This window comes from Sciurus carolinensis, chromosome 12 (genome assembly GCF_902686445.1).
Source record: "Sciurus carolinensis chromosome 12, mSciCar1.2, whole genome shotgun sequence".
NCBI lineage: Eukaryota > Metazoa > Chordata > Mammalia > Rodentia > Sciuridae > Sciurus > Sciurus carolinensis.
The window spans coordinates 101,796,606-101,823,882 of record NC_062224.1 but is presented as its reverse complement, the minus strand read 5'-3'; the positions used below and the strand labels follow the sequence as shown (position 1 = coordinate 101,823,882).

Sequence of the window (27,277 nt, the reverse complement as noted above, 5' to 3'; positions counted from 1 at the left end):
GGTTATGAGACTCTTAACCCTTGATAGGGGTTAAGTGAGTGGTAACTGTAGGCAGGTAGGGTGTGGCTGGAGCAGGTGGGTCACTAGGCGGTGCCATTGGGTACATAGTTTGTCTGTGGTGAGGGGATGTGTGTGTGTGTGTGTGTGTGTGTGTGTGTGTGTGTCTCCTTCTCCCTCTCTCTTCCTCCACTTCCTGATGGCCATGTCCTGAGCAGCTTTCCTCTGCCACACGCTTCCTCCCTGATGTTCTTCCACACCTGAAACCCAGAGCAATGTTCGTCTATCTATGGACAGAGACCATTGAAACCACGAGCCCCAAATAAACCTTTCCTCCTCTACGTTGTTCTTGTCAGGTGTTTCGGTCACAGCTACTCAAAAGCTGACTCAATTAGTCATTAAGTAAATGCAAATTCAAATTACAGTGAGATAGTGTTTCACATCCACCAGGACAGCTGGAATAAAAAAGACAATGAAAGTGTCTGTGAGGATGGGAAGAAATTGAAACCCTCCTGTTCTTTGGGGTGATGGAAATGTTCCAGAATTAGATAATGGTGATGGTTGTATAGTCTACTGAAAATCACTGAATTGGACAATTTATAAAATGTGTATTTGCTTTGTATTAGTCAGAATTGATTAACTGCTATAATCAGTAAACTAAGTTTCAAAGGCTTAAAAAAAAACACCTCAAAATTTTATGAGGAGGTGAAAGAGGAGAAGCTCAATTCTGACAAGGAAGATTTTAGAAAGTTTCTCAGGACAAATAAGATTGAAACCAGAATCCAAAGAGCACGGGTTAATGAAATAAAAGCTGGTCACGGGTATTGGTGTCATTTCTGTAAATGTGTAGAACACAAGTCCTTTTTCTAATTCTCCATAGATATCATATGATCTCTTTGCTGCTGATGAGGAACCTGAGGCTCAGAGTGGTCAAGATGGCTTGCTCATGGTCTCAGAGCTGGTGAGTGACAGGGAAAGAGCAGGACTGGTTGGGAGGCAGCTCTTGACATGTGTCAGGTTCGAGGAGTCTGCATGGAGGAGATAACCTGTGCAAGGGCACAGGGGCAGAAAACAGCAGCAGGTGGGAGTCTGCGGGTTGCCTGGGTGTTGGACCATCCCTCCAGTCAGTATTTAGAACTGGATATCAGACTGAACAGACTGGCAGGGGTGACCTGATAGGAAGTTTTGTATGCAAGGTAGAGAGTTTTAGATTTCATTCTGCACTCTTCAAAGAGCCAGAGCCTTTAAAGCCAGAACAAGATTTTTGTGCTTTGGGGAAAGGACTCTAACAACAAGATTGAGGTGCGTCCACGGAGCCTGGTGCTGAGACGACGGGTCGAGCCCAGGACAGAGGGGCTGAACCTGGGTGGGTGTCGCAGAACTACACAGAGAGGAAAGGAGAAAACTAATAGAGCCACTATCTTACATTGCTTAAAACATTTTATTTATTCATTTATTTATTTTTTCCCAGTGTTGGAGTTCAACCTCAAGACCTTGTGCTTGCTAGGCAAGGGCTCTTGCCCTGAGGTACAGCCTCAGTCTGGCTAAAAGCATTTTAAATGTTTATGTTTATATGCTACTTTTCATTGAATAAGGTAAAACTGTTCTTCATCAAGAGTTATTTGGGATCAAGTCCTGATGAAAGTAAACTGAGAGCTAAAGCATGGAAATACTGTCTCGTACCAGACCTGCTGGCTGCCTCTGCTCTGCCATCTCTGACCTCCAGGAAGGCTCCTGTCTAAGAGAGGCAAGGGGAAACTTCTGACTAGCTAGCAGGTGGCATGGCGCCATAGTGTGAACCCTTCTCTTGCTCTGGCACCTCATGGAGAAGATACAAAGGGTACTGAGGATGTGTTACCGTTCAGCAGATTCCAGACATAAACCTGTTCTTTTCTACGCCCAGAGTCCCGGCATTTGGAATGCACATCTGTATGGTGTTCGAGTTCAGTACCAGGCCTAAGATCAAACTCCAGCTCTGTCACTTCTTAGTTAAGCAACCTTGGCGTTGGCCTATTAAGCTTTGTGTTTTGTTTCTAGAAAATAGAGATGATAATGATAACAATGACACCTTCATGGCATTGTTGAGAAGCTTAAATGAATTAAAATACGTGGGTGGGAGAGTTCAGAAAATGCCCTAATTGTTATGGTTTAGATATGGGGAGTCCCGCTGAAGCTCATGTGTGAGTCAATGCAAAAGGGGTTAGAGGTGAAATGATTGGGTTATGAGAGCCTTAACCTAATCCGTGTGTTAATCCGCTGATAGGGATTAACTAGATGGTAACTGCAGGCCGATAGGGTGACTGGAGCAGGTGGGTCACTGGGAGCTTTGGAGTTTCTATTTTGTCCCTGTTGAGCAGAGCTCTTTCTGCTTCTTGTTGGTCTGTTCCCGGCTGCTTCCCTCTGCTAGTTCTTAAAAGATTGTTACCACTGATTGCATCTGAAATCAGTCCATGCAGAACACCAGAACCAGCCCAGCTTTTGAACACTGTAGTGTAATCAAGGCTAATGACGGACTGGCTGTCTTGCAGGCTTCTGTTGACTTATGGTGAACGGAGCTCAGCTATCCTCTGTGTGTTTACCTTCTCACTTTATGAAAAAGTAGGGAAGGAGAGGGCCATTTCCAAAGAAGTAAAACTGAGATGGAAATTAATAATGTGGGCTTTTTCTGTGTCTGCACGCTTTCTTTCCTCCCCAGTTTCTTTCCTTTTCTTCTTTTAGCCGCCTTCTTCTGGTTGTGTCGTAGTTGTTGAAATTTGTGGTGTCATTATTTGCTATCACCACTAAGAGGAATGCACATCATGGCAACTTAATGGACAGATCCCTCCACCTGTGAAGGTATACTGAGCCTGAGTCCTGTAGGAATGGCACGGTCCCTGTTCTCACAGAGCCTGTCCTTGATTGGAGAGACAAGAACAACACACAAAATAAGAGTTCTATTTGCACAAGTAAACCAAAAGCAGGGCAATAGCATAAGCAGGCATCTATGTGTGTGGACAGAGGACTGTTGTACCCATAGTAGTGGAGCTGTGGTAAGACCTGGGAGAAAAGGCCTGCATTCTGGAAAATCAGTTTCCAATGTCTTGGCAAAGCAAAGGTCACGGAACAGAAAGGGGAGGAAACAGCAACATAGGGGCTGAATTTCCGCTCCCTCTGCCTCATTCTTCTCTTCCCTCTGTGACTGAATTCGGTCCCTGATTATGGGTTCTTATCAGTCCTCCCTTCAAGGGTAAACGTTCCCTGCTTTCTTCTGTCAATACAACTTTTGAAAATGAGATAAAAGAAAACATCAGATTTTTTGCTGCTGTGACAAAGTACCTGAGAAAATCAACTTAAAGAAGGAAAGATTCATTTTGGCCACATGGTTTCAGAGGTAACAGTCCAAGTTTGGACAGCTCCATTGCTTTAGGCTTGAAGTGAGGCACAGCATCATGGTGAGGAGGGTTTGCTCATTTTATGGCAGTGGGAGCAGACAGAGAGGGATTGGAAGGGACCTGGGACTAGATATAGTCCCCAAAGATGTGCCCGCAGGGACCTACTCTGTTCAATGAAGACCTACCTCCTACCGTTTCTACCAACTCCCAATAGTCCATCTAGCTATGAATCAATCACTGGATTAGTCTATTGATGATCTTAGACCCTGCATGATCCAATCACTTCGCAAAGACCTCCCTTCTGCATTGAGGATCAAAACTTCAACACATGAGCCTTTGCAAAGGGGACATTCTAGATCCAAGCTATAATACCAGGGGGAAAAATATGAAAAGTTATAATATTCAGATCTAGAAGAGGAGGTTACTCAGAGGAATTCACACATCATTGAAAGACCAATTAGAATCATTAGCAAGTTGTTAGCCCTGACTTTAAACTCTGCCTGGGTTTAGCCCTGAACTATTCAGAAGAAGCCGTGTCACCATTATAATCAAAACACACAAAGAATTCTCAGTTCACAAGTGCTTTTCAGATATATTGGACCTGTGTGTGGCTTGTAATAACCCCAAAGGAAGATTTACACACTCACGTGCACACACACACACACACACACTCCATTCTTAAGCCTCTAGCTATAGATTTTGATGGTGATGTTAATATAAAAGATGTGGAAGGGTTCCCATCTATAATTTTGGCAAGTGGGGGAGACTGCGTACTCTTAAGAGTATGAATCTCAGAGACTGGGGTCACTCAAATGAATTTCCCTTTAAAGAATTAAGTTTGGCTGGATGTGGTGGTACATGCCTGTAATCCTAGAGACCTGGGAGGTTGAAGCAGGAGGATCCCAAGTTTGAGGTCAGCCTCAGCAACCCAGCAAGATACTCAGCAACTTAGTGAGAACCTGCTTCAAAATGTAAAAAAGGATCTGGGGATGTAGTTCCCGTGGTAAAGGACCCCTAGGTTAGATCCCCAGTACCAAAAAAAGAAAGGAAAAGAGTTTAGACATGGCCTTGAAGGATGAGTAAAACAAAGGCAGCAAAGTAAAGAAGACTGAAAAGAAATCACATTTGTTAATATTAAAACGTTGGCATCTGATTAGTAAGAATCGACCGCTTGGCTTCGCCTCCCACCAAGTGCCTCCATTTCTACATCTGCACCTGCATAGTAGTGATGGTGATACTGGTGTCTGTCTGACTGTGATGCTAGGCAGACACAGTGAGTAGGTTCACTCTCTCACAGATGACCCAGTGCATGCCTGATGCAATAGACAACCAGTGGCCACTCTTATTTCATGGAGCAAAATAACTGGGTACAAAGTATCTTAGGAGCACATGTGTGGATTACCCTGCCAAAGTCACTTTTAATTTCATTATTCAGAAAAATTAACCATATTGGAAAACCTTTTAAAAATAAACCAGGCAAAACGAATTCATTTAGATTTATACGAGAAGCTATAGAAGAGCAGAATATTGCTTTTACTATCTTTCTTCAATAAACCTCCATTTCGCTTGGTTTCCCTTTTATAGTCAAAGTCACAAAACAGTATAGACTGTGTAGCTTAAATGATAGACATCTGTTTCTCTCAATTGTGGAGACTGGAAGTCCAAGATCATGGGGTCAAGCTGGTTAGATTTTGATGGGGACCCTCTTCCAGGTCTAGATGGCTGTCTTCCTGCCGGGTTCTCACATGGTGAATGGGAGGGAGCAAACTCTCTGGCTCTTCTCAGGGCACTAATCACATCAGGAAGACCCCACCTTCAAGACCTCATCTAAATATAATCATGTCCCAAAGGTCTCACCTCCTAATATCATCACATTGGGGGTTAGGCCTTTGAGGGATGAATTCTGGTAGACACTCAATCCATGTCACAATTTTGCTTAAAAATAAGAAGTAGGGAGCTGGGCATGGTGGTACAGGTCTGTAATCCCAGCAGCTCAGGAGGCGGAGGCGGAGGCAGGAGGATTGCAAGTTCAAAGACACCCTCAGCAACTTAGTAAGGCCCTAAGCAACTTAGTAAGACCCTGTTTCAAAACAAAAAATAAAAAGGGCTAGGATGTAGCTCAGTGGTTGAGTATTCCTGGTACCAATAAAATAAAGAAGAAGCAGGACCAGGTATACGCTCAGATGTATAGCTCTTGCCTGGCATGTACAAGATCATAGGTTGAGTACCTGCCACTTCAAACAAGAAAAGAAAGAAAATGAAAAGGCTATGTTATGAATGGTTCTATAGGCCAAGCATTTATAAGCAAAATGTTTAGGAATAAGAGAAAATTTATCATGACAATGGCACATTTGAAGATTAAAATGTAACTTTACCGGGCACCGAGAATATTGGTTTGGAAAACTGTATTTGTAGCGTTTGAAGATATTTAGAAATTCTGACAGTATGGAAAGGCAAAGAGGTGATGAGGCCAGGCAATGTTCGGTTTTCGTTCTTTTTATGTAAGTATGCTTTTGGTTGTCTTGATAATTCTGGCTCACTAGGAAGTTTATTTTGCAAGAAAATATGGAGTAGATTCAGCTCATGCTGACCAAGAAGATTTGCCTGCTTCACAGGCAGGGCAGATACAGATGTCTCAAGAGCCTGGTGGTCCCTCTGCACCACCCTCCTGCTCTTCCCTCCCTCTTTTGCACGTGCCTTGATGAAGTACCCAGGTCCATTGTCCCTGCTATGGCCAGGTGTCAGAAAGTATGGGGATGGCAGAAGTCCACTCACATGGCTTAAATTTGTAGGGGAAGGGAAGAAAGTGTCCTAGGGATTCCCAGAATGAGTTTTCACACTGAAAAGCATTTATCAAAGCAGTTAATTTTGACAGAAATTCCTGACCAGCACACAGGCTTATTGAAAAGCCAACACGTCTTGTTTTGTGACCCTCATGTACCTGGGCCCCTTCATGGAATTTTTGTACTTTTTTTTTTTGAAAGTGGCTCCTGAATTGTAAATGCATCAAGCTCTACAAAACCTGTATTGCCTCTGATCAACAGCAGAATTAGATTCTGGGATTCCTCCTGGGTGCTTTTTTAGGCTATTTTAAGAACCTCACTATCATATACAATGTTTCTTTCAAAGAATAGTTTCTCTGAGAAAAAAACAATTCCAGCAAAGTACAATCTGTCCAGGACCTAGTAAATGGTCTGCTTTCTAACTAGGTGCTTAATAAATGTTTGCTGGGCTGAGGATCTAGCTCAGTGGGAGGTCACTTGTTTAGCATGTGCAAGGTCCTGGGTTCAATCCCCAGCATACTATAGCCCAAGGAAGTAAGGGAAGGGAAAATGGATACACTTGAAGCACATGCTGAATGCTTCTCTAGGTGATGGAATTGTGATTTTTAATTCTCTTCAGACTTAGCTGAGCTTTTCACATTAACAAAAATTTCCACAGTGAACACGTAGTGCTTTGAATAATTTAAAAACTAGCTTTAAAAGTTCACAGTATGGATGGACTTTCATCTATACAGGTATGCAGCGCTTGTTTTATGGCCTTCTACTTCTGAAGATATCAAGTCAAAGGAGACCCTCAAGAAAGTCTGGAATCTCTGAGTCTTAATGCTGGTCAAGAGTAGCGAGCTTGGTCCATTCAGGGTGGTCTATGCAGAAGAGAGAAAGAGAGGAGGCAAAGAACAGAGCGTGCCATACTCAGTTCCTTTATATATAGATACAGATGTAGAGATATGTACAACACACTTATTTGTTTCATCACATAAGTTTTCAGGAATGGCCTAAAAACCCCAGGAAGAGGTTGACTGTATTTGGATAAATTCAGTAGCAATCCCCCTTTCACTTTAAGAAGGAACATGGTGAGAAAAAAAAAAAAAAAAAGTAAGCCAAACTTGAGGTTCAAATATATATTTGAAATAATAATAATTTTTAATAATATAAATAATATTCCAAAATCCTATTTATTGATTTCTTACCATGAGTCAGGCACAATGCAAAATGCCTTACATTCATTGCCATCTCATTTTATTTTCCTTTTACTTTCACAAGCTTATGAAGTAGGAACCACTAGTTACCAGTTCCGTTTTACAGATGAGGAAAAAGAGGAAAAGAAATCACACAAATTGCCTGTGGAAACAGGGATGGCGGTTGCCAGGCCCTGACTGAGACCCAAATTTGTCTACTGTCCCCTCTTAACCACTCCTTTTCAAGTGGCCAGACTACAAAGAATTTGGGTTACAAAGAAAAAACAAAGTAGAATATGGATAATAATAATAAAGAATATCCAAGTTGAATTCCAGGAACAATGTGTTACTAACCTTTTAGCCCGATAAAAAGCTGGAAAAGGGGAAAACCATTTTTAAGGAAAAGCCGATTTCCTAGACATGAATGGGTGATTACTAACTCATTTCATTAAGCTGAATTATGAATCTGCTTTTCAATTAAGTGTCTCATCACTGTCACTGCTGTGTCTCTTTCCATTTTCAACTTCATCTTGGCCAAACGTGGGAAACGGTTCAGTTTGTGTGTAATCCGCAAGGCCCTGGGAGGATCTTTTGCCTCTATTGTTTTCTGGGGTGTCCTCACTCTGGGGGCCTGACATTCCTCGCGTGTCTAAGGCAATGAAGGAGCAGTGAAGCGCGGGGTAGCCGCACAAAAGACATCCAGGCTATCAGTGTAGGGAGATCAATTCAGTGCTCACATCAAACACCCAGAATGCCGGGAAGAGGAGAAAAACGCGTTTTCCAAGAGGGTAGGAAATGGGCTGACCTTCTGTAAGGTGCCGCAAAGAACTGGACGGATGAAGTGGTGGACGGTGATCGTTTTGGACCCTAAACCAACCCCCAGCAGGCGCGGCTCCAGCCCTTGGGTCCTAGGAGGCCAGGGAGGGGAGAAGGGTGCGGGGCATCGGTCTTGCCTCCCAGCGAAGCTTCCACCCAGTCGCCGGTGCTTCATTCATCATGCAGGCGCCGCAGCTCCGGGGCAGGGTGGCGGGGCCCGGGAGGCTGGCTGCGCCCGCAGGTCCAGCCTAGCCTGGGAGGGGAGGGGCCGCGCGCAGGCCGAGGATGCCCAGCCTTCCTCCGTCTGCTGCCGGCGGACACAGCCCCGCGCTGGGCCCGGATCCCCGCAGAGCTGGGCCCGCGCGGGCTCTCGAGCGGTCCCTGGGCTCCCACGCCACCCTCCGAGTGACAGGCCCAGAAAGACTAGAGGGACGCAGCTTTGCAGTCCGGGTCTCCCCTCCGGTTGGCCTTCCCGCGCGGGCGCGCGCAAGCACACACACACACGCGCGCGCGCGCACACACACACACACACACACTCACACACACACACACGCGCGCGCCCACTCCCTCCCTGCAACCCGGCGGCCCCCGAGCCCGCGCCCGGGCCCTGCCTCCCCAGTGCGCCGCGCCCGGGCGGCCTCCGCAGGCCCCTCCCCGGGGGAGGGGAGCAGGACGCGCGCGGGAGTCGGGCGCGGGGAGGGACTGGCGGCGGGGGAGTGTCTGGCTGCCCCCGCCCCTCGAGTGAGTGACTGGGCGAGGAGGTCCCCTCCCTCCTCCTTCCCGGTCCCCTCCCTCGCTCGCTCCCAGCCAGCTCCCGCTCGCTCCCTGCCCACTCCCGGGGGGACGATCCTTGCCGCGGCCGCCGCGGCCACCGCTTCTTTCACACTTTACTTGGGAGCCGCGCGCCGCGCTCAGTTACTGGAGAGCTGGCCGCGCGCCGCCGCCTCCTGCACGCACGCACGCGGGCCCGGCTTCGGGGTGTTCTGCTGTTACTCCAAGCAGCGGGGAGGAGGGGGAGACCCGGACACACTGTGGGGAGGAGGAGGAAGAGGAGGAGGAGGGAGGAAGAAAAGAGCGAGGAGGCACGGGCGGGGGGCGGGAGGCTTGCACCTTCAGCCCCCCCGCGAGCGCCCAAGGTAAGCGGGAGCCATCGCCAGGCAGCCCCGGGGCGGGGGGAGTTGTCGCGCAGCCCTCCCGGGCTCGGCTCCCCGGGCATCCCCGGGTGGGCTGGGAGGGAGGCCTGCGGGGTGTCTGCCGCGCGGAAGGGATGGGAACCGCGGTCGTGGCGCTGCCGGCGCGGTGCCCGGGCCCGGGCTGCTGCTGGTGCGGGGCTGGTGGGGCTGCTGCAAGGGACGGAAGCCAGGGTGGGGGAGCTGCAGGGGGCGTCTGCTTGCCGGGGTGGAGGGGCTGGGATGCGGTTGGGGCTGCTGACGACTTTCGTCACACCGAGGCCTGGGTGGCTGGTGTTAGACACCCCTCCCTCCCCACCCGCACCCCCCGCACCCCTGCCGCCCTCAGCCTTCCTGCTCCTCTCCAGCTTTGCCTGGAAGCGCTGTACTTTGCAAGCCAGAGCTGGGAAGCAAAAACAAAATTTAGATCCTTTGCTAAGTATCCAAGTCCCTTCTCTTGCTCGCAACCACTGATGTATTTATGTGGGTGGTGGGATTCCCAGGGTTTCTGAAGTTTTGACCTTTTCGGGGTGGCTCGTTTCGGTGCATGTTCGCCTCCTTCGGTGTATTTATCATTCGTGCCCGTTCGAGCAGCCGGAGGGTGCTTGGTTATTGTGCACGGAACAGATTTCACTCCCCTCTGCAGGCAGTTTGCGAAGTGCGGCCGCCGCGGCTGCCTTTGCTCTGCTGGTTAATGTCCTTCCCTATCATCCACCCTGCCCTCCCCCTCTCTCCAGAGGGATTTTTTTTTTCCTTCCCCACTTACTGTTTGTGTGAGAGGAGTCCCTGGGCTCAAGGGCTCTCACCCATTCATTTCTTTTCTAAAGCTGTGAATGGCTCAGGCATCTTGGTAAAATTTGGGGTGGCTTTCTTTGCTCCAAGAGTTGCATGGTCAAAGATAAAAATATACCCACATAAACACGCATTAATCCTGAGATGGCAAGGCCAGTTTGAGAGAGAAGTGATTTATTTCCAATAGGAAGTTGACAGCCTATGAGATACCTCCATGCATGTGGGGTAGGAAAATTGTTTTAAAATAGATAGAGCTTATGTTCTCTGGCTGGAAGACAGCCATAAGTTCAGTTACTGGAGCAACTCTGAAAGTGGTACGCCCTGATCAACCCAAACCTCAGCGAAGACACTTACTCTCTGACTCAGACTTGGGAGGGGGCTGACACACCAGAGATTCCATGCAGTACTTTTTTTTTCTTTTCTTTTTTTTTTTTTTTTTTCCTTTTAGGCCATTTGGGGAAATGACAAGCTCATTACACAGACATTTGTAGGGAACCTTCCTCTTCCAGGGGTTGGACTCACCTTCCACCTAATGAGAATAACCTTTCATTTTGGTAAAATTGGGATGTACCAGGATAGGAAAAAACGTGGGTGGAGTGGGCCTGAGCACTTCAGCTCCAATGGGGGAAGAAGATGTTTCTGAGGGTCTTTTGGTTCAAGATGCTGAATTTGGGTTTTTTTTCCTCCCCTTTTTTATACTTCTAGAGCTGGATTTTATGATCAGTAAGAACATGTTCTGTGTTGACTGTTTAGAAATGCTGTTGATCAGACATGGAAATTAATTTGGATTTGATCACCTATTTTTGTTTTGCTGCTTATAAAGTAGGAAGTGCCAGTGTGATAGAACAACTGAGTGTATTTATAGCATTATACTGATGCTGGGACTAGCACTTCATGGATCACAAATGCAGCATTGAAATGTAATCTCCCTTAACGTTTCCTGCTGTGCAGACCCAGCAGAGAACTGCTCTAGATGGCTGCTGGGAAAGCAACAGAGTCAAGGGGACCCTCTGATTGGTGGATGCTCCAGGAGGGGTGAGGCGCCCATTCTGTCTAGACGCCTATCTCATCTGGGGTGTGTTTCCCCCAATTATGGCCTTGGGTGGTAGAGAGGACTCATATCCTCCAGGGTAAAAAGTTCATCCTGAACGGCCTGTGGAGGTTCTAGCTTCCTTCTCCGGGGCTGGCTCAATTTCACTGTGAGTTGAGAGAAGTGGTGATTCTGTTTTCTAGATGAGTAAGGAATTCATCCCTCTCCCACCTGGCCACTGTCAGAGGTGGTCTGGGCTTCTTGAAGAAGCACAGGGTATAAATCGAGAGCTTGCCCATTAATTATTGCTATTTGTTGTGATTGATTACAATACTGTACAGAGCCAGAGGGTGGTTTGTACCATTATGAGCATCATTTGCCGGTTGCTGATGTCTCAGCACTGTGATGAATTTGGGACCAGGAGAGCATCATGTTCCAGCCTCTTTGAGGCCCCCTTCTATTGGATTTTTTTTGTCAGAGGAGACATCAGAGGCTGGGACAGGGAGTGTTACCATTCCTCCCATCAGGGCAGGAGAGGGGAGGAGACTTACTCCCATAGGGTCCTAAATGGGCTGAGTATCCCAGGCTTCATCTGAATCTGTCCATATCACTTGCGCCCCTACGAAGTACCTTTTCTGGCATACACATTTAAATGCACAGGTCTTGGGGTTGTCAGTCGTTCAGTTTCCTTCTAGCTCTTCTTTGAGAATGGCCCCAAGGAAGAGAATATGACCATAATTCTGGAGGGAGACCTTAGAAGGAGATTGCTAATTAATGGAGAAATTATCCAAACCTCATTGTCTTTGGAGACCGTACTTTGTTTTTCTCCAACTTGTTAGAACCACACGGAAAGGTGGGAGGGGTGGCGTTGCTTTGTGTGCCTTCAATGTATTTACCCTCTTGCTGTTTGGCTGACATCTCAGACTGTGGGCACTGCTTGTTTTATATGGTTTAAACTGTTTAATTCTGGACCTCCCCATGGTGGAATGAAATCAGACTCATCAGAGAGTTAGGGATGAGGATGTGCACGTGGCTGAACCAGCGGCGCTCCAGCGAGCCCTCTGTGTGGTACATTGCTGCCTATCAGTTGGAGGCGAAGGTTGGGCTCATAATGCCACTTTACATGAAAATAGTTCAGGGGCTGGGGATGTGGCTCAGTTGGTAGAATGCTTGCCTCTCCCATTCACAAGGCTCTGGGTTCAATCCCCAGCACCACCAAAAAAAAAAAAAAAAAAAAGTGTGAAAATAGTTCATATGTAAAAATTGATTTGCCCTCAACTTTTCAGGAGCATATTGATTATGTAAATCAACTCATATATCTTACAAATAGGAACTTGCTCATATATTTCATGAAACTTAGTTTCCTGAAAATGCAGAAATCTGGAAGATATTATTTTGAAAACAGATCTAATGAAGCCTCCTTCCCAATCTGAGTGGAGGGTTACAGGAGACTCTATAGATGTGAGGACGCATTGTTTATTAATATGTTTATAGCAAATAAATGCATTTTTTTTTTGGTCATTTCACAGTTCTTTGAGTTTCAATTTTAAAGCCCCACAGCATGGGGGAAGAAAAGTTGTGTTTAAATAGATTCTTGTTAAAACAGGGAAAGCAACTTTCAATAGATAGTATAAAATAGTGCTTAGAAAACTGCAAACCAGGGCTTGAGTGCAGGAAGAATTGCGACAGTGAAGCTGTATTTTACAAAATGGTGACAGTTTTGACTTTCAGAGATCATAATTCAGGAGCTTATCTGACATGGCATGTAAATTATATATATCCATATTTTAAAGTAGGCAATTATTTAGCCTGACTATCTCAGTTCTGAAGTTTAATTTTACAAGTTACAGTTGCAACAAGAAACAACATGACATTATGTGGTTATGCAATTTGGACAGGAGTAGTTGGACGTCCGCTGGGCCAGGTAGACACAGAAGGGAACACACAGAGTCTGCAGTCTCCAGGTATTAAGACGCTTCTGTACTTTCTTATTAAATATCTTGCTGGAAAATGCATGTCCTAGGTTTGGGGCTGGTCACCTAATGTGAGGTCGCATTCTCCCTTCACGTGTGGAAGGACATGCCGCTGCCCCTGTCTGAAAAGGGAGCTGAGAAGCCTGATGGGCCAGGCTGCTGGATGGCAGGATGGTCTGCTGGTCTTAGCAGCCCCCATAGCAGCCGGCACACAACTTAGCACTTGGAAGTCACTGGGCGAGAGATCAGATTGAAGGAATTAACCTAATTAGTTAAGACCTGTAATGTGTCAAAACCTTGGAGACATACATTAGACGCAGACATAAATTTTAATAAACCTGTGTGATGGTTTATTAAGAGTTCCATATTACGCCTCAGGTAGGTTTTTAAATGTTGAAACATCTTTGACAAGTAAGTAAACATCGAAGGCGATGTTCTGTCAGATAACTGGTATTCCTAGTTGAGGTGGGGGACATCTTCACTTGGAATACACACAATTCCCTATTCGACAGATACTCATTTCCTCATGGTAGTGGCTGTGGCTCTGTCTTGTTTGTCAGGGGCTCAGTGGATAACGGTACCTCATATTAGAGGGTGCCTTATGGTTCTCAGGGTCCTTTTTTGTCCCTGTCTCATCTGACACTTGACTGCAGTCATAGCATTCAGGATTTTCCATGCTGGGGTCTCTTTGGTGGTGGAGACATCCCGGCAAGCTCGGGTAGCCCAGCTCTTGAGGTATTGCATTCGCTGCTGCTCCCTCTAAAGTGACTTGGAAGAAGGAAAGAGCAGCCCTGCCTGGTTCCTGGAGCTCCCTCAGGCCCCTAGCCCGCTGTGGCTCTCTTGGAAATTTCTTCCCTCTCTGGGGCTGACTTGATGTCTTGCTCCTGCCAAATACCGCTTCCACCTTCCTATTCTTTCTGAAGCTTTTTCATGTTTTCCAGTCCCACCTGTTTTCATCCCTACATCCCTCCTGCTTCTTATCCTGCCACCACACTTAAGCCCGCAAGATGTGAGTCTCCTGTGCCTGGTGAGCTGTTGATGCATTGCAACCCCATCTCCAACTCACTTTCTCTCCGACTCCTCCCACCTGTTTGTCCAAGGTAGACTTCCTGCTTCCAGCCCGCTTCTCCCTTCTGCCCTCGGGGCCCCTCTGCCGGCTGCTGTCCTACTTTGCCCCGCACCTCCTCCCTCGATCCTCCCACCCACTTCTCCCCATCAAGCCTCAGATCTTCCAGCACATACCTGCCTCTGCCTGTCTCCCCGGCTCCCGCCATCTCAGCAGATGTGTTTATGGCATTCGTGAATTGACGGGTCACATACTTTATACCTTCTGGGGGTGGGAGTGGAATCAGAGCACCCCCCAGCTCGGGGACCTCTCTGCCTTAGTTTTCACTTTTGATTCCACTGGGTTATATTGCTGACTTTTTAAGCCTCTTAAGCCATTTAATAATAGCTGAAGTGCTTTGGTTCTTCACTTAGCTCTTACATCCTCTGTTGGATAATAGATAAAGGAAATATCATGATGATTATTGTTATTTTTAAAGATTTGGACAACAAATCTTGGAAAGCATTTCTGAGCTTTTCATAATAACACCGTTCAAAAGCTGCATTGCATGCCAGATTCTCCTTGCTAATCACTAAAGTGGAACGGTATATTTAGTATCATCTTCATTACCTTCTTTTTCCCTTTTAGTTAGATAAATATTACCGTAACTTGAATCACCTTTTTTCCTCCTCATTGTTGTGGTTTTACTGCTGTCCATAAAAATTTTATAAGCTCACAAGGACACATTTATGGCAAGTAAAGATTCTTTAGCTAAGATCTAACTTTGTTGATTTCCCCTATACGTTTGTAGCCTATTTGACCTTATTAGTCAGGTTAGTGGTGGTGGGAGGGGGGAGTGGTAAACAGGATTGCTACTGGAGAACACACCTCATTAACTTATCGTATGTGAATGTGGATTGGCCTTTTTAGAAAACTGCACTTCAAAAGTAGATCTCACGTGGATTGTGCAATATCCTGAGTGCTTCAGGGCTTTTGGAAGAAGATGCTTTAGGTAAAAGCAGGGAGATGATGGTAGAAGTAAAACTTCTCTTTCTCTCTCTCTCTCTTTCTCGTCTTTCTTCTTTTTTCCGACTGTAATACTGGGGATTGAATCTCAGGGCACTCCATCACTGAGCTACAACCCCAGTCCTGTTTATTTTTTATTTTGAGACAGGGCCTTGCTAAGTTGCTGAGGCTGGCCTCTAACTTATGAGCCTCCTGCTTCAGCCTGCCTCCCTAGTCACTGGGATTATAGGCAATTGCCACTGCACCCTGCCAAATTCCCTTTTTTTTTTTTTTTTTAAAATTTTAAATGAAACCGGTTCTAGTTGATTGTGGTGGGTATTACTGTAGTTTCAGTTCATTGTTAAACTGTATGTTAAGACCTAGGCCACTTCCCTTGGTGACTTATGACTTTGCTGGTTAGAACTGGATAGGGAAAGAGGTCTGAAAAGTGGATAGATTTCAGTAGGATATGGGGACTTTCTTTATATTGGCTGTCACAGATTTAAGTGGTAAGTGACAGCCTCAGCTACAACTTAGGTGGTGCCATGTGTGCTACAGCCCCTCCTAACAGCTTCTCCCTGAAGCCCAAAGTTGACAAGGGGGTCTGCGTGCATGATACAGCCCCTAGATTCACACTCCCGTTTCTATCACGAGAGGGTGGAAAGGCCCAGGGTAGAGGAAGGAGATGCTGCAGCTGGGTTTGCAGGGAGCTTTCTGGAGAGCAGACAGTTCATACATGCCGAGGGTTTGTGACTTGAACACTTTTTTTTTTTTTTTTTTTTTAAATTCTGCCAAAAAAGCAATTTTTCCTGAGATGGTTTTGTAATAGTTCTTATAATTAACAGGTTCTAAAGGAATAAGCAGCACAGGCTTCATTCCGTATCTCAGGCAGACACTATTTTGATGAAGGAATTGACAAACCAGGAACCTCCCTCAGTTGCTTCATATTTGCTGAAAATTCAGGTGTTCTGACTTTTGTGCCAGGAATCCATGATGGTCAAGATCCAACTCCCAAAACAAATCTTATGCTTACCTTTGGGGTCTCCCCAACACCCACCCTGTCTTATCTTGGGATGTCGCCTTTCTGTTGTTTCTCTGGAGGTTGAAGCAATTTCTCAAGTCTCAGTTCAAATCCCATCTCTTCCAAGGAACCCTTTGTCTGCTGTAAGAGTGGGTTCTCTCTTCCTTCCATGAATTCCTATGAGGTTTATTTCATCTTTTTTATTTCATTTTGTTTTTCACATATATACTTCTTTTTGTGCAAGTGTGGGGGGCCGAACCCAGGGCCCTGTGCATGCTAGGCAAAGGCTGTACCGCTGAGCTGCCCCCCAGACCATCATTTATAGACTCTTTGACCCCAATCAAATGTAAACTCTTCTATCTTTTCTCTAAGCCTGAAGAGTTGATTGTGCTGAATAAGTAGCTATTGGTTGATTGACAGTTGCTGATATGAGACTTGGGATTTTTCTGTGGAAACCTTGCTTCCATATACATCTCTCTTTAATTAAAAGAGGAAGTATAGTCTGGATGGAGAAAAGATAATGGGAATTAAAAAAAAAAATCGTTGGTCAAGGTTAAGGCACCTAATCTTTCTTATTAGCTCAGATGGTTTATTGAACAAACATTTACTTTTGTTGATGACGCTTTGTGCCATCTCGGTGCCTAGCACTGCAGAGATGCTGGAGATACAGAGATAACAAGGCCCGGCCCTGCTTTGGTGCAGACAAGCAGGGGAGTTGACATGTGAACACATGATGTATCATGAATAGACAGAGGTGCTTTGGGAGCTGGGATAGAAAAATACCCAGCTCTGCCTAGAGGTGGGCCAGCACCCCAGTTTCCCTGGGGCAGTCTTGGTTTATTCCCACTGTCCAAATAGTTAATCATAGTACCCCTATAATTTCAAGAGAGTCCCAGATTGGGCAATAAATTATATGGTTCCCCAGCATTGAGAAGTCATAGAAGGCTCCAAAGAAGGAGGTATTTGGCTCTCGAAAGCTACACAGGAGTCGTCTGGGCTACTGATTACATTTCCAGAAATATTGGGGGACCAACATTGGTTTGAGAGCTTTCTTTTCTCATTTTACTGTGGAATTGTAGGTCAGTTTGTACATTGGCATTTGGGGATATGAGGTTTGGGGGCAGAGGGAAGATGTAGTCGGGCATTTCAGCAGAAGCACACTATGTGGATATAGAGCAGTGTAGCTCGACTTCCCAAGTGTGATGGAGAACCGTGGAGATGAGGCTGATGAACCACGCAAGGCCTTTAGGTCATATTTTAGGGTTTTATGTTTGCTCAAAATACAAGCAATGGACTGGGTGCGGTCACACATGCCTGTAATCCCAGAGATTTGGAAGACTAAGGCAGGAGGATCCCAAGTTCAAGGCCAGCCTCAGCAATTTAGTGAGGCCCTATGCAACTTAGTAAGACCCTGTCTCAAAATTAAAAAATAAAAAAAATCTGGGGATGTGGATTAGTGGTAAAGTACCCCTGGGTTAAAATTACCAGTGACTCCCCCCCCCCAAAAAAAAAAAAAGGAAAGAAAGAAAAAAACATATTTATGTGCAATGGAAGGTGTTGAAAGATTATAAAGAAGAAAGATAGTTTTCCCACAGATGACTCTTTCATGAGTGTAGTTAAGAGACTGGAATAGGGACAGAGACAGATCAGTGAATTCTAGTACCAACTTGGTAGGCCATGCCGAGAGCTGCGTTAATGACTTCAAGTGGAGAACGGAAGCACTTAGGAGGAGAATTTAGGAAGCAGGATCGGTAGGTCTCAGTAAAATTGGGCATTACTCAGAGTGACAAACGGGGTAAAGGATAATTGCCAAATTTCAGGTTGGATCCTATGGAAGTGGGTGATCCTGGCATTGGGTGGGGGGAGTGGTTATTAAGTCAGTTTGAAATAATGTTGAGTTTTGGTGTGTGTATTCTCTTAGATGGAGATACCCACTAGGTAAGTGAAATTCTGGGTGGATTTCAGAGGGGAGGGTTGGGATGGAGTCATGAGTTTGATTTCAGCTCCGCCATCATTTCCTCAGGGATCATCTGATTTCCACTGTGAGCTCAGGTCCCTCTTGCTGCACCACCGCCTCTCCCCTGCACTCGCGTCCTAGTACTGTAACTGCACTTTCATTTCTGTGATTCTTGGATTATCATTAATCTTGGTAAGATTTTTACCTCTTTTTAAATTCTCTTAATTCAGAAGGACACCCATCACAACAATGGAGTGCAGATGAGTGAATGAATCAAAGTTTTTCAAAATGTGGGGTCACCATTGTGGGTCAGCATGAGATCACCCAGGGAAGTATATGGAAGAGGGCTGATCAGTGAATTCCTGAAACCCCACCCAGTAAGATGCCGGATAGAAAAGGACGGTGATGGAATTTGAAAGGTGCAGGGCCTCAGGCAGGAGAACCAGGCCAGGGTGGTATGTCAGGAAAGAAAGAGGACCAGGCTCTTGCATGTGCTTGGAATTCTTGCATGAGAAATAAAATAATACTGAAGAGGTTTCCTCAGGATTTAATGGCTGTTACTAATAGAGGTGGAAATCTTTACCTTGTATTGAAGGATTCCAGGTATTTCCTTGCTGTTTAAAAGACTGCATGACTGCTTAGCATTGTGATGTTGTATTCACTTATGGTGCATGAAAAATTTGATGTTTTATCACTTTGTTAGTTTTGCATGTTTGAAATCTGAGTTAGTCTTATATAATTTATGCCAGCACCTGAGGTAGTTAAAATTTGGAGCAGTGTTTTGGGAGGGTAATGAAATAGCACAGTGTTTAATCATTGTGAATTTATGAGTGTGTGTATTGATTTATAAGGGGATAAAAAAAAACATGGGTATTTACATCCCAGCAGATGAATAGCCATCAACCGTAACGACACATTAAGTTTCAAATTTATAACAAAGGATGGTTAATTGTCTGATTCCAGAAGTGGAGGTTGAGAAGCAGTGTCATTACAGGTTTGTAGTATAAATCGGGAAGTCTGTTGCAGAGAATCATCTTTCCTTGTTCTCAGTCTCCACTGGCAGTCTCAGCCGTAGAGGTGTGGGAGACTTCATGGTATAGAGGCTAGGGGTTCAACAGATTCTATCCCAGTTCTTCCACCTCCAGCTTGGTGATCTTGAATAACAAGGACAAAAATTGAAAACAGTAATAATAGAGGCTAACATGTGTTGAGTGCTTACTCTGTGCTCAGGTACTGTGTGCTAAGTACATAACACTAGTTACAACAACTACTTAGAGGGTCATTGTGTTTAGGACCTTCACCAAGGTCTCATGGCTGATAAGTGGTGGTGCTGAAATAGGAATCTAGCCTCTTTTGCTCTCCAGAAAGCTTTTAATGATCAGCTACTCTGGGCCAATTCTGCTCCCCATCCCCTAACTTCCTCTTACCTACTGGATCTTTCTGGAGCAAGTCACAGACATTGTATCATCTTCTCTTTGCATAATAGATTATATGTCTAAAAGATGAGGACTCATTTCTTTTAAGATAACCATAATATCATTATCATGTCTAAAATTTTAAAACAATAATTCCTTCATGTCAAATATCCTGTCAGGAAGCAGATTTCCTTGATTGTCTCGCAATTGTTTTTTAATGATTACTTTGTCAAATTCAGGAGCTGAACAATTCCCACACGTGAGAGATGTCTTCTGTCTTCCATTTTGTATTTTTCCCTTTTCCTTTTCTTCCGTAGCAGTTTGTGGAAGAAGCAGCCATTTGTCTTATAGGATTTCCTGCATTGTGTAGTTTGCTGATTGCTTCTTCTTTTGTTTTCTGGTGTTTCTTATATTTACTATAATCTAGTAGTTGACCTGAATTGGAAGCTTGTTTGGATTCTTGGGTAAAAGTCCATGGTAGGAAGGGCTATGTATGTTCCTTTGTATCACCCCTGCATATGTGGACAGACAACCTCTTTTGGGAAGTTAAGACTGATCACTGGATTCAGGTATTGTCAGCCCGATTTCCCACAGTGAAGTTGTCCCAGGACCTTAGAAACCATTGGTGAGCACTATCATTTCAGTGAGGGTTATAAAATCCTGATATTCTCTTATCCCTTCTACATTTGTCAGCTTAATCACACCAATTAGTAGGTTACCTTGAGTTATTGTTTGTGTAGAAAGGTTAAGGCTTGGTTTTCTTCCCTCAGTTTTAAGCACCACCAGAATGATAAGTTGATATTCTAGTATTCTCCAAATAAAACCAACGAGGCACTTTTTGTTGTCTTTAAGTATCATTACGAATGTGTAGATTTTAACACAATTTATGTGTTTCAATTCCTTTCCCTTATTTCCTTTGAAGCTCAAATTGTCTTTGGTCAGCGGGATGCTCTTTAAATTGGTTTCTGAATCTGTTAGAGTATAATGGACTTTGATAGCTTCTTTACTTTCTGGTTTGTTATTCAGGAAATTCAGGCTATTTCAGACTTATCTTGTACTTTATCTACCCTAGATCTTTGTAGTGCTAAATGGTATTTAGAGACCAAAGTCCATGTGTTAGGGGCTCTCATTGCCTCTGGGCTGGTCATTATTTCTAGGTCTTTTCAGTAGACAGAATTATATGTATTCATATCTATTTATTGAGATACAGATATAAGCTTGTGTATGTGTATATGTATGTTTTTATGTATGCATTTGTGTAAGAAGTTACGCATGTATATAAACATATGTGCATTTTGCATACTGTTTCTATTAAATGTAACAAGCATCTTTATTTTTCTCCTCTTAGAAAAGAGGTAGCAGACTGTAGTTGTACATCTTCCCTTTTGCTTTAAACAACATATTTTTTAGATCACTTTGGAGCCATGTATGGAATTTTCTCACTGCATTTTACAGCTGCAAAATTTCTGTTGTGTAAATGTATCTAAGTTATTTATTTGGCTACATGGTTGTTTTTAGGGTTTTGATTTTACTTTGTAGTAGGGAGTGGTTTATTTTTACTGGGGGGTTTATTTGCAAATGAAACTAAAACCTGAACTGAACTGGATGCATAGCTGAACTAACAGTGTGTAATGAATAGCCTTGTGAATATTTATGTTGGTGCCAATTTATCTTTGCAAGAGTTTCCTAGAAGTGGAATCACTGGATCAGAGAATAAATGCATTTCAGTGTTGCTAGATATGGTAGTCCCTTCCTATCCTCAGGGGATACGTTCCAAGACCCCAAGTGGAAGTGGGAAACTGCAGGTAGTACTAAATCCTGTAAACACAGTTTCTTTTCCTATATGTTCATACTATGGTAAAATTTAACTTACTAATTAGATATAGTAAGAGATTAAATTAGAACAATTATAAACATTATACTGTAATAAAATTTATTTAAAACTTGCAAAATATTTATTTCACATAAATGGATGTTTACATTTAGTGTTTTTGGACCCTCACCAATAGGGGATATGGTGTGAAACCTCTATGTCTTTGCCATCTAAATAGTGAGAAATGATACTCAGGCAACTTTAATTTGTATCTTTCATGAATTGACTTGAACCCTTTTTCTTATGTTTTTAGATCATTTGCTTTTCTTTTTTTTTTGTGAATTGTCTCCTTATAGGGAAATTATTCCTAATATTTGATGAACTTTTTTTCAGTTCATAATCTTTTCCAATTATGCTTTTGTTTGTTTGTTATATAAATTATTTCCTTTGGTGTAGTCAGTTTTATGTCTTTAATTGCCTCATGGATTTGAGTTTGTTTGAAAAAATTTCCTTACTTCCAGGTTGTAGAACAGCACTGTCCAACATAAATATAATTCAGACCATATGCATGCATTTTCAATAACTACATTTAAAAAAGTAAAAAGAAACAGGTGAAGTTAATTGTAATAATATATTTTATTTAACCCAGTATATTAAAAGTATTATTTCAGTAAGTAATCAGTATTTGAAAGGAATTGAGATAATTTTACTTTGTTTTCCAAAGTAAATTTTTTTTAATTTTTGTTTTTTGTAGTTGTAGATGAACAGAATGCCTTTATTTTATACGTTTATTTTTATGCAGTGCTAAGGATTGAACCCAGTGCCTCACACATGCTAGGCAAGTGCTGTGCCACTAAGCTACAGCCCCAGCCCCCAAAGTAAATTTTTAAGAACTAATGTGTGTTTTAACTTTCGACATACCTCAATCTGGTCACTAAACTTTTGTTTTAAATACTTTATCTGTATTTAGTTTTCACAGATTTACAGTTGAAGAAGAGTAATTCACATAACCAAGTTGTTCCAAGTGTACTTAAAAGTTTTGCAGTACCCAGGTTATCAGGTTTTCAATTTCAGTTTGAAGTTAAATGAGATGATATTCAATTCCTCAATCACATTTGCCACCTTTGGATAGTGGCCACCATTTTGGAGAGCATAGTGATAGGTAGAGTCACTCATATTTTCTTTAGAACTTGTGTGGTTTTATCATTAGTATTTAAACCTATGACATTATTTTGATGTATGGTACCAAAAATGGATCTAGTTATCTTTTTTCCACATGATTATCTGGGTTTCACAAACCTATTATTTAAAAGTCCATCTTTACCCACTGATTTGAGATGTGCTTCATTATAGAATTAATTTCCATAAGTAATCAGCTGTATTTTTGCATTTTCTATTTAGTTCTGTCCCTTCATGCTCCACTGCCCTGCTGTTTTAATCACAGAACTGTATAATATGTTTGAATTTTATAACCATTCATGGTGAGATACCATCTCTTGTCTACCAGATTGGCAAACCTGTCAATCTCAGGCGACTGGCAAGGACGTGGAACAAAAGGAATATGCATCCGGTGCTGGCGACATTAGAAATCGGTGCAGTGTGTTGGAAAGAGGCTTGGAATGCTTTGTAAAATGGTCCCCTGATCCCCTTAGCCATCAGCGTGGCAGGGCATGGTCTTGGTAGAGCAGGTAAGACTGGGGTGGGAGTGTTTTTCTCTAATAACTCTGTTTACCATGCAAATATTATAATTTTTTCATGTGAGTTGGGTCGTGTAAGAGTGTAGAGAAACTCTCACGTGTGTGAGGGTGAACAGAGGAAGCAGAGCCGTTCCTAATAGCAAGACACTTGAAGCAGCCTACGTGTCTATCAGTGATACATTGAATGAGGACACCGTGCTACATTCATCCTAAAGCGTAGTGAGAGTAACCCACAGCTGTGTAGGACACAGCTGGATTATTCTTCTGTCTTGCTTTTCCACTCAGCATCATGCTTTTGAGTTTCAGAATGTTGAGGGGAAAAGCAAGATAGAAGAATTATGAATGCAGTAGGATTCCATTTATGTAAAATTCAAATAATGCTAAAATAAAGCAATGTATTATTCACTTATGAGAAGACTACTTAGAAAAACAAGGGAATGATTGAAATAAAGTGCAGGATAGTAAATACTAGCGGGAAGGGTAAATTGTGCTTGGAAGGGATCCACATGAAACTTCAAAGGTACTTGTGATGATCTGTAGGTGGGTGCATAGATATTCATTTTGCTCTTATATATGAAGGTATATGTGTATCATGCGGTTATTTCCTAACAAAAGAAATAAAACAGTAACAAAAATCTAGACACAGGAATAGGCCAACCAGAACTCAAATAATTAAATTTCTGCTTGAGAAAAACTCCTGGCAGGTATGAAACACTGGTTCTTTTTGTTTCTTATTTAGCAGCAGTAACTTTTTAATTGGTCATATGGAAGACTGAAGAGAAGAATTTGCTTTTAGTGTCTATGCCAAGCAACAGGAAATTTGTTATGTAATGTGCACACTTAAGTGAGTATTACATGAGGAGGTAGATACATAGATTTGTGGGTACTTTGATACTAAGTTTCTTTTTTTGTATACCACTTCCAGAGAATAGCATCATGGCCAATTTTTGGTAAAAGGGATTGAACCCAGGGTGCTTTACTACTGAACCCTTTTCTATTTTTTATTTTGAGACAGGATCTCACTAATCGTTTATGGCCTCACTGAGTGCTGAGGCTGACCTCAAACTTGTACTCCTCCTGCCTCAGCCTCCCTAGTTGCTGGGATTACAAGCATGTGCCACCACATCTGGCTTCATCATGGCCAATTTTAAACTTTATTTAGTGAGAGAAGACTTTTGAAGAACATGCTTTTTATGCAGATATTACATACCAGATAACTCATTAATCTGGAAAATAGTCCTATGAACAATTAGGCATAGTGTTCCTCATACAGATTAAATTGATACTCAGAGAAAATAAGCAACATGTCCAGACTCACATAGAAAGTACATCATGGGATTTCAATCTGGCCCCAAAGCCCATGTCATAAATTCTGTTCCAGAGCATCTTGTTAAGAACTTCAGAGGTTGATTTATCCCTTTGCTCAGTCGAGGCCCATCCCAGAAAGTTTTGTTTCTACTCTTAAATTTCAGAGAGGGAAATCCCTGACTATTTCGGGGCAGTTCTTGCCGTGTCTCAGTGAGTTTTTAACACAAGTTTTCAGCTTGCTTCTCTGTAGTACCATTAGGTGGTTGTTCTCTATGCCTCTGACTTTTATAGATTTGTAGGCCTTAAAGAATTTGATTCACTGGGCTGTGGGAAACTTGCCTGGGTTTCTGTTTCTTTGTTTCCTGGTATGAAGCTGTTCCTAGTTTTGTAGCCTCAAGATTAGCCTGATCACCAAAGCCTCTCTTGGTTTCCCATTTTGCATTAAGATTATATGTGTCTATTTCTCCAGCTTGTCAGACTTTATACTTCTTGTTGTGTCTTGGTTCTCAAAGGGTAACCTGTGTATCCCAGATTATAATAGCTAATTACATTTATTCCCCTCTTTTATCTGTGTCATTATTTAGCAGGTTTTTAAAAAATCAGACCCAGCACTGATAATTCTTATTTTGCTTTGTAGTTGCAGATGTTTATCTCCACAGTTCCCCCGTTCCTACCAACCCTTCCTTCTCCTGATATTTTCACCAGAAAATGCAGCTGATAGAAGAGATGGGGTGGGAAGTATGCAAATGAGCATTTGGTTGCTAGGGAACCATTTACACAGAACCGTGACTTCCACCAGTTAGGTGGAAATCACAGAGGAGCTGCTGGGGTCTCTGTCCATTCCTCTTTGCATTGTGCACCTCCAGCTTCGGACTGGCAGAATTTCCTAAAGCTACTCCGCCTCTTTGCCTGGGCACCCTGGGCTTGCTGCTTCCAGGGAGTGAAAGGGATAGTAAAGCCGGTCTGGAGGCTGGGGCTGGGCTCAGGGAGAGCATCTGCTAAGCTTGTGCAAGGCCCTGTGTTCCATCCCCAGCACCACCAAAGCCAAAAAAAAAAAAAAAGATTTTCTAATCAAAAGGAGGTCAGTGTAAGAGAGAAATGGTAAATGTCCCTTCTGATCTTTTAATCTGTGGGTCTTTGTGTTTCACTCCATGCCCAAGAGGAGAGTTTTATAATAACTCTGAAACCATCTTTATATATTCCTCCTATTTTCATTATGTTTGAGTCTCTGCCAGGTTTGCTCCAGGTTCAGATGTTGAGGGAAATACTTTCTCATGGTATAATTTCTTTTCTTTTCATTTTTTTTTTCCTTTTGTGATGCTGGGACCGGAACCCTGGGCTTCACACATGCTAGGCAAGCCCTTCACCATTGAGCTGCATCCCCTACCCCTCATTGTGTCATCTCAGATGAAAGTTTGATGACGCTCTGTCTGAAGATCAAATCTCTTCACATGTGTTTTGATTTTTAAAAAAAATTTTTCAGTTGTTGATGGACCTTTATTTTATTCATTTATTTATATGTGGTGCTGAGAATCAAACCCAGTGCCTCCCACATGCCAGGCAAGCGCTCTGCCACTGAGCCACAACCCCAGCCCTGTGTTGTGATTATTCACTTTATCAGCCTGTCTCAGACTACCCAATAAAAAAATGAACCAGATTTTCATTTAGAGAGTCAGATAAATTCCTGTGATGAGCGAGGAAGTAAATGAGTGTATCCAGAACTGAAGTGCACTGGGATCGGTCTTGGCTACCTGGTTAGATCATGTATTAACAACTTGGGGACTGTTCTTTAGGTCTTAAATGTCAATCACAATTAGAGTGAGGGCGGGGGAGAAATGTCCTTGGAGGAGAAGGAAAGGAAACCTTGATGTTTATGACCAAGTAATGTTCTTTGGAAAATAGAATTTGTATTAGAAGATGCGGCAGGTTACCTGTTCAGTACTGTGGAGGATCAGAATCACTGGGGACTGCAACGGAATGAGTGCCCTGTCTCCACACAGCCTGAAGACCACCTTGGGATGTACAGAAGTGAGTTCACAGTGTTTTTTCCTGGTTGCTCCTTTAAAGGGCTGTTCAGGAAGGACCTGGACCTTCTCTGTCTCTTCGTGGTGCTTTGACGGGCCAGCCTCATGCACGGGTGAGGAGGGGCAGGGAATCTGGGGGAGGCCAAGCTCTAAATTTGGACGTGTTTCCCTCTGCACGTGGACCCTAACCCCCATTCTCTATGTAGTTGAGTCTTTGATGTGGATCTAACAGCAGCGATAACATTTTACATGTCTAAAATGAGGGGGCGTGGAAATGAAATAGGTATCTAAATGGTCTTTACCATAATTGAATGAATATACTACATTTGTCTGGTTGCATTTAATTTGAAAAACTCAGAGACTCTCGCAGGTAGGATTTTCTTTTGAAGCTGCATGACCCCCAGCTGCACCGTGACATCTGAACTCTGCCATATCTACTTAGTGGAGTATAGACATGTGTTAAGCAAAGGAGAACATTTTAGTCCAGAAATCCACAAACACTGTTTCCTCCTGAAGCAAATAAAATACATTATCTTGGGTTATTTTGATGGTTTTAGGAAATCTCTTCGCTGTTTACCTGTGAAGCATGCCTTTTGTAGGAAGGGGGGGTAACGGGGACAGAAGCATTTAAGGAAATGTGTCAGGTCTCTAGCACATCATTCATGGCTATTGGGGTGCCAAGTAAATATTATATTTGACATACTAATTTATCTTTCTTTTATCAAATATAAAAAAATCCTATCTACCTACCTATCTTGATTATGCTGCTAGTCATGACAGACAGGGAACAGTTTGAAGAGGACGTGGGGTTTAGTTTTTGCACTGCTTGGACTTACAAATTTCACCGTAATAGGACTAATTGGTACAGAGGGGAGGAAAACCA

General features: G+C 43.4%; 1 protein-coding gene across 1 annotated transcript in view; it reads left to right on the top strand.

Annotated features, from left to right (window-relative positions):
• The first annotated feature begins 8,921 nt into the window (after positions 1-8,921).
• Positions 8,922-27,277, top strand: part of C12H1orf21 (chromosome 12 C1orf21 homolog) — a 220,764-nt gene continuing 202,408 nt past the window's right edge. Inside the window, exon 1 of the mRNA XM_047520488.1 lies at positions 8,922-9,281. The gene's annotated coding sequence lies outside the window, so the exon portion shown is untranslated. The remainder of the gene's footprint in view (positions 9,282-27,277) is intronic.